Here is an 8,923-nt window from a genome sequence, read left to right as displayed (position 1 = left end):
GCTTATTCCAGAAAATGTATTCATACGTGTTCCTTGGTACCCTAAATTGGATATGAAATATTACGTCTAAAGTTTAGAAATAAAAATTAAGGTTCATTAGCACAACTACAATGTATATCGATTTAGAGATGAATGTGATTGTATGTGGTAATGTATTATTATGATTTATTTTCTTCTAAATGTTATGATGGTGGGACACTTCTGGTCCTTAGTCTTACTGACTACCTTGGGGCATGTTTTTTCCCCACTTGAACCGGTACTGCAGCACAGCAGACAGAAAACTGAGAAGTAACCTTAAACAAAAGCATGTACATCAACTCTGACTTTTAAATAAATGTATTTCAGTGAGTATATGGGTTATTTAACTGTGCAATAATTAACATTTGACTGGTTAAAATAATATCTAAACCATTATAACGAAAGTCTTAATACACATGTACGCTCTCAACAGTATCTTAGGTACTTTTTTTATTATTGATTTCAGTTTTCCCGTCAAAATAGTCAAATTGATCAGAGGGGATTATTTCCGGAGGCGAAATTGTCCGAATCCCCTTCAGAATGAAATAACTTCAAGTTTGGGAGCTGAATAAAGCACTCCTGTCATCTCCTCTCCCTTAAGTTGTTCTTATGCATTGATTACGATTTTGCCGCCTTGTTCGATGGTAAGTGGTGCCTTATCTGTCCCCATATCAGTCTTTATCCATCCTGGATGAATGGCTGCACAAAAATCCCATCGGCTTTTAAGTCCATACTTAAGCATTTTGTTACCATGTTTAAAGCAGCCTGTAATACAAAGAACATGTTGAACAAATGTCATCCCTTGTAACAGTACATACACATGCGCAGTTCTACTCGATAGTGCGGGGGCGTCTGCTTCGAGTGCGGAGGTCATGGGTTCGCTCCCTGGTCGCCACGGTCATTCCAAATACGTAATCAAAGGTCTAAAGGCCTGAGAGTCGGCTAATGATTGATGTACTGGTAGTATAGTCTACCAGTTTCAGTTTGTTTTTAGTTTTATTTTCCCAAAGAACAGAGATTTTGTTACAATAGATGAAATGGACATACAATCAAAAATGCCTAAGTAAAACTTTGATTGACATTATACACGTATTTAAACCCAATATATTTCTCTAAAATTGAAGAGAAGTCCGTATTTTCAAACGCAAAGTCGTAGAAGCGTTGTTATAAACAGGTTACATGTGTTTGCTGACAAGGGCCCAGAATGTCTCTCGGAAGAATTAACGTACTGCACATATCCTATTCGGGTCATTTAAAATAAAGCTGTCATAATTTAATTTCATCGATGTGGTAAACTCTTTGATAAGAGACATTCCAATGCTTTCAGAGCTACTCGACTCAATTAAATACTAGCAGTATGATCTGGAACTATATTTTGTCTTTCGCTGGATGTTACGCAAGCTTGGTAAGCCTGTGAAATGCACAGCGCAATACATTTGTTATTTGCGCATTGATTTTAAAGATTATTTTTTGAAACAGACAGAGTAAAAAATGGATAATTTGGCTGATAAGTTAATATGCAGTTTTTATTTGAATTTGTGAACATCATATTTGCTATTTTGTGACAAAAGGGCATAAAATTAGTCACCATAATCATATGCGCAAATGTATTACCAAATCCCGCAGAATCGTTATGCCTGTTTATGCTTAATGAGTTACCGCGGAAGGAGATACGTGGCTTTATTCGAGTATTGCACAGTTACACTTCATGAATTTGACAGATTACATCGTATATTGGTCATAGCAAATGGGATTGACATAACTGAACTTCATCCGATCAATGAACTCTTTGAAATTAAAGACAATCTAATGGAACTACATCAATTCGCTGTGTTGTGAGGCCATTTAATGTGAATGAGAAATCGGGCGATAGCAAGGACTCGTCAAACGCTTTCAGTGTTAAGCCGACTCAAAAATGGTACTAGCAGCTTCTCGCTTGGCGCTCAGCATTAAATCACGTCTACGTCGTGATATTACAGTGAGACAGCATTATAATGTTGGACATTGTGCTCGCTGCTACCAGTAGACACTGTCGTTTAATATGACTGAAAAATTGTTGAAAAAGACGTCACAGTAAAGTGATTGTGCACGTTCGGATCAATTTTTTCTCTCTACAATTTAGAATTTGATTCAACCCTGATTTTTCAAAACTTCATAATATACTTATTAAATTCCGCAAATAAAATATATGGTCTTGTGCTTGATATTTTGCTGGACTGATTAAAAAAAAAATTGGACTTCACAAAGTTTTCATGATGGGAAAATCACAATTTTGTTAACATTTCCGCGAATGGATTTTTTTCTACACTATAAATTTTAATGAAACTTCTCACAGGCGCCGGTAAATAAACATATGACCTATAGGCTAATATGGAGGAATAAATGCATATGATTTTTGAGATATTTGCTCAAGATTAAATGAATCTGCACATTTCAAGCTGATTTTAAGAGAATATTGAGAATGATTTAACGTGCCAGACACTTTAGCATCATATTTTATCTTTAGATAGATAGTTACGCTGTTGTATCACGGATATATCTGTTAATTCATTTTCCGTATGCCGAGATCAGGCTTTATTGTACGTTTTCCGGATAGACGTTACGCCGTTACGCCCGTTTACCAAACGTGCCGAACAACCTTAATAAAAAGGAACACAAATTATTATGACTTTGTAGATATTATCAACTTTTACATCTTTATTAATGTCAAAAACATGCGCATACCACCGTAAATAAAGCACATTATATTATAACTGTCGTATTCTCTGTAAAATCAACAGTTTGTGCCAAGTTCTATTTTGTATTCGATCGCCACACTGTCACAAAATCCAATCGGCTTAAAATGCTATCTCTTCAAACATATTGATGTTTTGTCTTTTAGCTTTGTATGGAAACTTGACGGGGTTGCGCTACAATACCACGTTGTTATATTTTCTTACGCAAATTTTAGAAAGGCAGAAACTTTCCGAATGATTATGATCATTTTAATATAAAAAAGGAAAAAAATAAAAATGTTTGAAAAATAAAAAATCAACTAACCGAAAGTTCCAATAGAGTAAAGTGTGATTCTAACACGATTCGATTCATTTTCCTATTAAACAAAGAAGGCTGAAAACAGAGAATTATTTTACAACAAATCTCTGTTCAGACGTCACAATTATTACGTCATAGCGTCAAACGGCATAGCGGCGCGCTGCAAAAGAAACCAAGTATTGAAAACCGTTAACGGACAAATATTTCATGCCGTCAAGGGTGTAGATCTACTCTAAAACCCTTGTTAACGTGTTAGAATCGAAATAATATACCTCATTTAGTGATTTGCCCTGAATAAAATCATTGTTTGTCGTTCAGATGCGTAGATCTATTATTATATCACTCGGGCTGCGCCCTCATGATTGAATCTATATAAATTCCTTCGCATCTGAACTCCAAACAATGATTTATTCAGCGACAAACTTAAATGAGATATAGATTCTATCATTTCTTAAATAAATAGAACTTTATCAAATGAAAAAGTGCATCTAGCCTACTGATATGTAGATTCTAAATAACTTAGGGCTACTTTCGATATAAAAAATACCTATCCAAGGTCTTTTTTTATAACGTTGACGAAAAGATAAAATACACTGTCTATGTGATAAGAAACATTGAATAAATATGACTGGTGCACGATAGAAGATAAAGTACCTGTTTATGCATAGTACCCATTATCTAACTGCGCGTTTAATGTCGGGCTTGTATATTTCCTCGTTGGGTACCATGGTTCCCATTATATACAAAGTGGTGGAGTATAACTTTCTTTCTTTTATAGCGCCAGATTTATACCTATTTACTGTAACGTTAACTGTATTTGTATATTATTTTCTAATGATTACTTAATAATTCACACTTGTATTTGTTTCACATATTGTGCTTAGTAATGGACCTTTGAAGGGATGAAACTGTTACGGTCTGACAATTCATAACGCTTAAAAGATCAAAGTCGACCACAGAAACTTAGGAAGATGGCTTCTTTTTGATATTTATGACTGCTTTAGTACAATGAAGAATGATTTTTGTGTGGCAAATAATAGCTGATATACTACAAAAGGCTTGAATTTCATATGTTAAGTGTGATAATTTCTTTTGTTTTATTTGAAAAAAAAAACAACAACAAAAAACGGGAATTCGTTAAATATAATTGAAATGTAGCTACGGAAACAAAAATGGCTGCCATTTTTTAAACAAACGTCGACATATTTTTTAAATCTCATTTCATAGAAGATCCTTAATATTCCTACACTGCCAAGATGACAAAAAAGAAAGAAAAAAGGTTTTCCCTTTTAAACTGAAAAGATTGAAAAACACCACAAGTTAAGACTTTGGTTCAATGGTATCGCGGTAGCTGATGTTTCTTAAGTCAGTTCAAAAGACAAAATAGAACAGATTTTTCATATAGGTTGCCTTGATATAATCAAAGAATCCGAACTCTCCCGAAAAATATGTATAATTTAAAAGGCTTCGTCTTTGTACCTACTTTCAGCACTGATCTATGTGATGTCATACGATACTAAGGTACAAGTAACAGTGAACAGTATTTAATGATACTGCGGTTCCTAAGTGATAAGCCTAAACATTACAGTCTCTCGGAAAACTGGGACAGCAACAAAAATAGAAACTGCACTGAGATTAAACATAAGGAAATACAAATGTACACAGACAGAATAACATTGCATATCTGTCAACCGTTATGTCATCAAAACATGGCAACAAAATGAAATAGGCTGGAACGCCCCCACTCCTCTTTCTTTACAGATAGTATTGTGTAATTTATGTAAATTATTGTCTCTACTTTTCTTACCTTTGATGCTCTGTATGGATACATTCCGATGTTGATATTTGCAGAAATTGATCCTGCTAAAGAGGATACATTGATAATTGCAGCCTTGTTGCACGATATTTCCGTATCACTCTGATTGTCTGCAGCCTTCTTCAGTAAAGTATGGAAAGCCTAAATCGATCAAATATTAATCTACCACAACAATGTATTGTGTGTACTTTTTTTATAAAACAGTATTTGAAAACGATAATTGTTTTAGAAAAGTTCAACACAGATATAAGAATAAAATTTGTTATAGCCGACTTAAACAACCGTCTCGGAAGAACCTCTAATTATGGCTTCGCCTGCTGGCTCAGTTGGTGAACAGTTCGTACAATTCAAAACAGAATATCTGCACATAGATCTAACTCTATTAATCTATATGTAACTTGCATTCCGACCAGATTATTTGTCATTAAGTTTCTAGTTACATTTTTGTTTTCGTAAAACTGGAATATGAGAAGAAAATTTAAAGTTTCTACATTTTTGGTAAAATATTCTGAAAGAACAATTTCACTATAGAGGATCTACTCTTTTATTAAAATAAGAACAAATGCGGTTTCATTTCTGTAAGACATAAAGCAAATACAAATTAAAACATGTCTCACCTTGACAACCATCAAAGGTCCCACTGTATTTACTGCATGTGATCCTGCGTAACGTCATCAAATGTATAACGGCCGTTTCTACCGGAATTGTTTACAAGCAATGTAAGACCGTCATCGCCTACGATTGAGGCTACAAATGATCTTGCTGTTTCTATCGAGTGTACATCGGTGACATCTGAAATCATTTAATAAACTTTGGCAAATATTTATAGGTGTGATGTTTATTAAAGCACTGACGTTTCAAAATCGTTGTGTATGGTCGGAATCCGCTGGCTTTTATTTTAGTTATGGGGTTTATATTTCATTTAAAAGTTATCCCAGAATGCGTACAAAGGTAGCGACTTTCTAAATTACAAAAAAAGCATGAATCTGCAAACCTAGTTTTCAAATACCGGTATTACCAAATTGTTCTTTTACCATCACGACTCGTATGTGTTTGTTACACATAGGCTAGATGTTTTCATGTGAAAGGGTGATATATTGCAATCACGTATTTCAATGAAGAATAAAGCCAGTGCATAGTAGTAGGCCTACATATATACTCTAAAGACATTGCCATTTCTTCAAGTTTTCCTGTACGAAAAGCACATATAGCACTTTCATTCTAGCCGATAGTGTAAATGAAGACCCTCCTGGACAACACCAATCCCGTTGCGTTTTACATGTATGACAAAAAAAAACAACAACATTAAAATGATAGAATGAGCAAACTTTGACTCCCGTTTTAAGTAGGACAAAATTCCATTGGTGCTGTAGAATTGCTGTTATTAATGGAAGAGGTTTTATCATACTTGCTAAGAATAGATTCGTCCTCTTTGAATTTTTATCAGAGGGAAATTTTGATAGAAGGATGGGTTTTGTTCTTCTAACCAAAAGTAAGCAGGGACTTTTAAATGAAATATAAACCACATAAGTGGAGACGTAATCGCAAGAGAGCATGACACGAAGAAGACAAGTTTGCATACATGAATACATATAAACAGAACCAAATAATTGAGAATATAAAGGGAAAGTTTCCCGTTTACACACTTACCAAGAGGAAGGACACTGAGTGACGGATTCTGCTTTGCAAGATTGTCCAGATCCTGGAATGAGAAATTTACGACATTTATTAAAATGTCTGTCATAAATCGTAAGAAGATTTACCGCATTTAGTAATATCAGAAAAGCATATGACTATAACCAATCAATCAGTATTATGGTCACGTGATATATAAGGCTGTTTTATTTTTGTGTTGCGTAGTTGTATAAGAATCACCTTGGCTTGAATTGAACTGCGGTCTTAAGGCGGCTCTTTGGCGCTAATTATTTTTGATTTATATATAAGCTATAAAAGATTAAGCTACATGGCTTAAATCAATGGAAATAGTATCAGTACCTTATTGTATCAAAGGTTATTTTTCTCAGTGTGCAGAAACTGCAAGTGATTAACAAATTTGAATAGAACAGTGTTAATGGCGACACAAGAACTGCAGTTCATTTTAATACAAATAGTTGTTTGTAACAGATAAAAATAATGTATAGAAAAACAGTGCTTTAACGTTATCAATGCACGAAAAGAGGTTATACGTCCGTGGAAAAAATACGTTTTTGAGTAGGCTATTAAAACATACTAGATACATAGTGTGTATGTCAAAACATTTCGTACATTCTATATTTCTTCGCGGATATCTTTCATCCACGGCCACTGTCATGCCAGTATATATATATTGAAACGCAGTACGGTATAAGAAAACACGCTGCTATTGAGAAAGGGCACTAGGAAAGGGAGAAGGATTAGAACATTTTTTGTTGGATACTACACCTGCGAATCCTTAAGAGTTAGTTCGATGTTTGACGTCATCATTCCACTTTAAAGCAAATATAATAATGAAGGAACGTTCTAGTTTGAAAATTCAGGTCTGGCAAACCAAATTCTTATTTATACAACAGTGTGACCACCTCGGTCATTATGCCAAGCAATATATATCTAACATACAATATCATCACCTCGGCTTTTTATAATACGGAAGAAACGGAAATCTCCGTGTTTCAGGTTTGCACCAGACATTTAAAAAACGTGACTTACCACAGCATCCACAGGATTTCTGCAGGCTGCGAAGATGTATTTTGGCGGCGTTTCGAGTGTTAAGAATTGCTTTACCAGTTCTAGACCAAGTCCGCGGTTAGTTCCTGTGATGAACACTGACTTAGGTGCCAACATTCTGATAGCTGAATAATAAAGTTTCCTTTTTAAATATAGTCATACACTCGAACACACATGTAGATGTTTAGATCACGTATATGATATACATAAAGTACGTCATAAGGATGATAAGGATTATCAGTTGTATGTTAGTTATCTGTTGTGATAATACTGCATGACATTTACATGTAATTAAATTATAATCTTAGATAAAATGCATACTCAAGGCTGAAATGCATACTCACGGGACTTATGGGTAGCCAATATATCATTAAGGTAGTTCTGCACGTTTGGATCAAATTTTTTTTCTACAATGTAGAATTTGATAAATCTCTGATTTTTCAAAACTTCAGAATATACCTAGAAAATTCAGCAAATAAAAAAGATAGGGTCGTCTGCTTGATTTTTTGCTGGACTGGTTTGAAAAATTTGGACCTCACGCAATATTTTATAATATAGAAGTCTATGGGAAAATCATAACTTTCATAACATTTTCGCGAATAGAAATGTTTCTACAATGTAGATTGTGATGAAACTTCTCACAGTTGTAAATAAACATATGGCCTATAATTTGGTTAGATAAAATGTATAGGTTCATTTGCTTATTTTTGAGATATTTGACCATAATTAAAGCGAACCGGACATTTCACGCTAATCTTAAGACATTATTTTGAAATTTTTAACGTGTCATATGTTTTAATATCATATTTTGACATTAGAAATATAGCAACAGTGCCATTGCAATAAATGTACTCACAGGTTTCGATTTATTCATAAAATGATTTTCATTTCCGTACGCCGAATCCAGGCTTTATTCTACGTTTTCCGGATAAATGACGTTACGCCATTACTTCCGGTATATCAAACGTGCAGAACTACCTTAAGTGTAATAACTAGGTCATTCGATTCAGGCAGGGTATTTTTTATGGCTTATTACTTTTTTAATAACGGGGTTTGGGTTCTTCAAATAAAGCGCATAGCTTGTGACCCCGCAAAATAAAGCACTTTTACCGACTCTCGTGCTCAAATTTCAATAGAATGCACGCTTTTTTACTATTTACGCCCGTCACACGCCACGAAACTTACATTTTTAACACTAGTTGCATTACACAAAATTGACGTTAAGACAACTTAGTAAGTGCACGCTTATTTTGATAATTATAAAAAGGTGTACTGCAAAATCAAATATTACTATAACTCGCAGGTAGCTAATCTGATTTACGTTTTATGTATTTTAACTCCCCTATTCTTACT

General features: G+C 34.2%; 1 pseudogene; it reads right to left on the bottom strand.

Moving 5' to 3' along the window:
• Nucleotides 1–320: 320 nt before the first annotated feature.
• Nucleotides 321–7,843, bottom strand: LOC123529509 (uncharacterized; annotated as a pseudogene).
• Nucleotides 7,844–8,923: the final 1,080 nt, after the last annotated feature.

This window comes from Mercenaria mercenaria, chromosome 13 (genome assembly GCF_021730395.1).
Source record: "Mercenaria mercenaria strain notata chromosome 13, MADL_Memer_1, whole genome shotgun sequence".
Lineage (NCBI taxonomy): Eukaryota > Metazoa > Mollusca > Bivalvia > Venerida > Veneridae > Mercenaria > Mercenaria mercenaria.
This window is presented reverse-complemented; position numbering and strand designations above follow the sequence as displayed.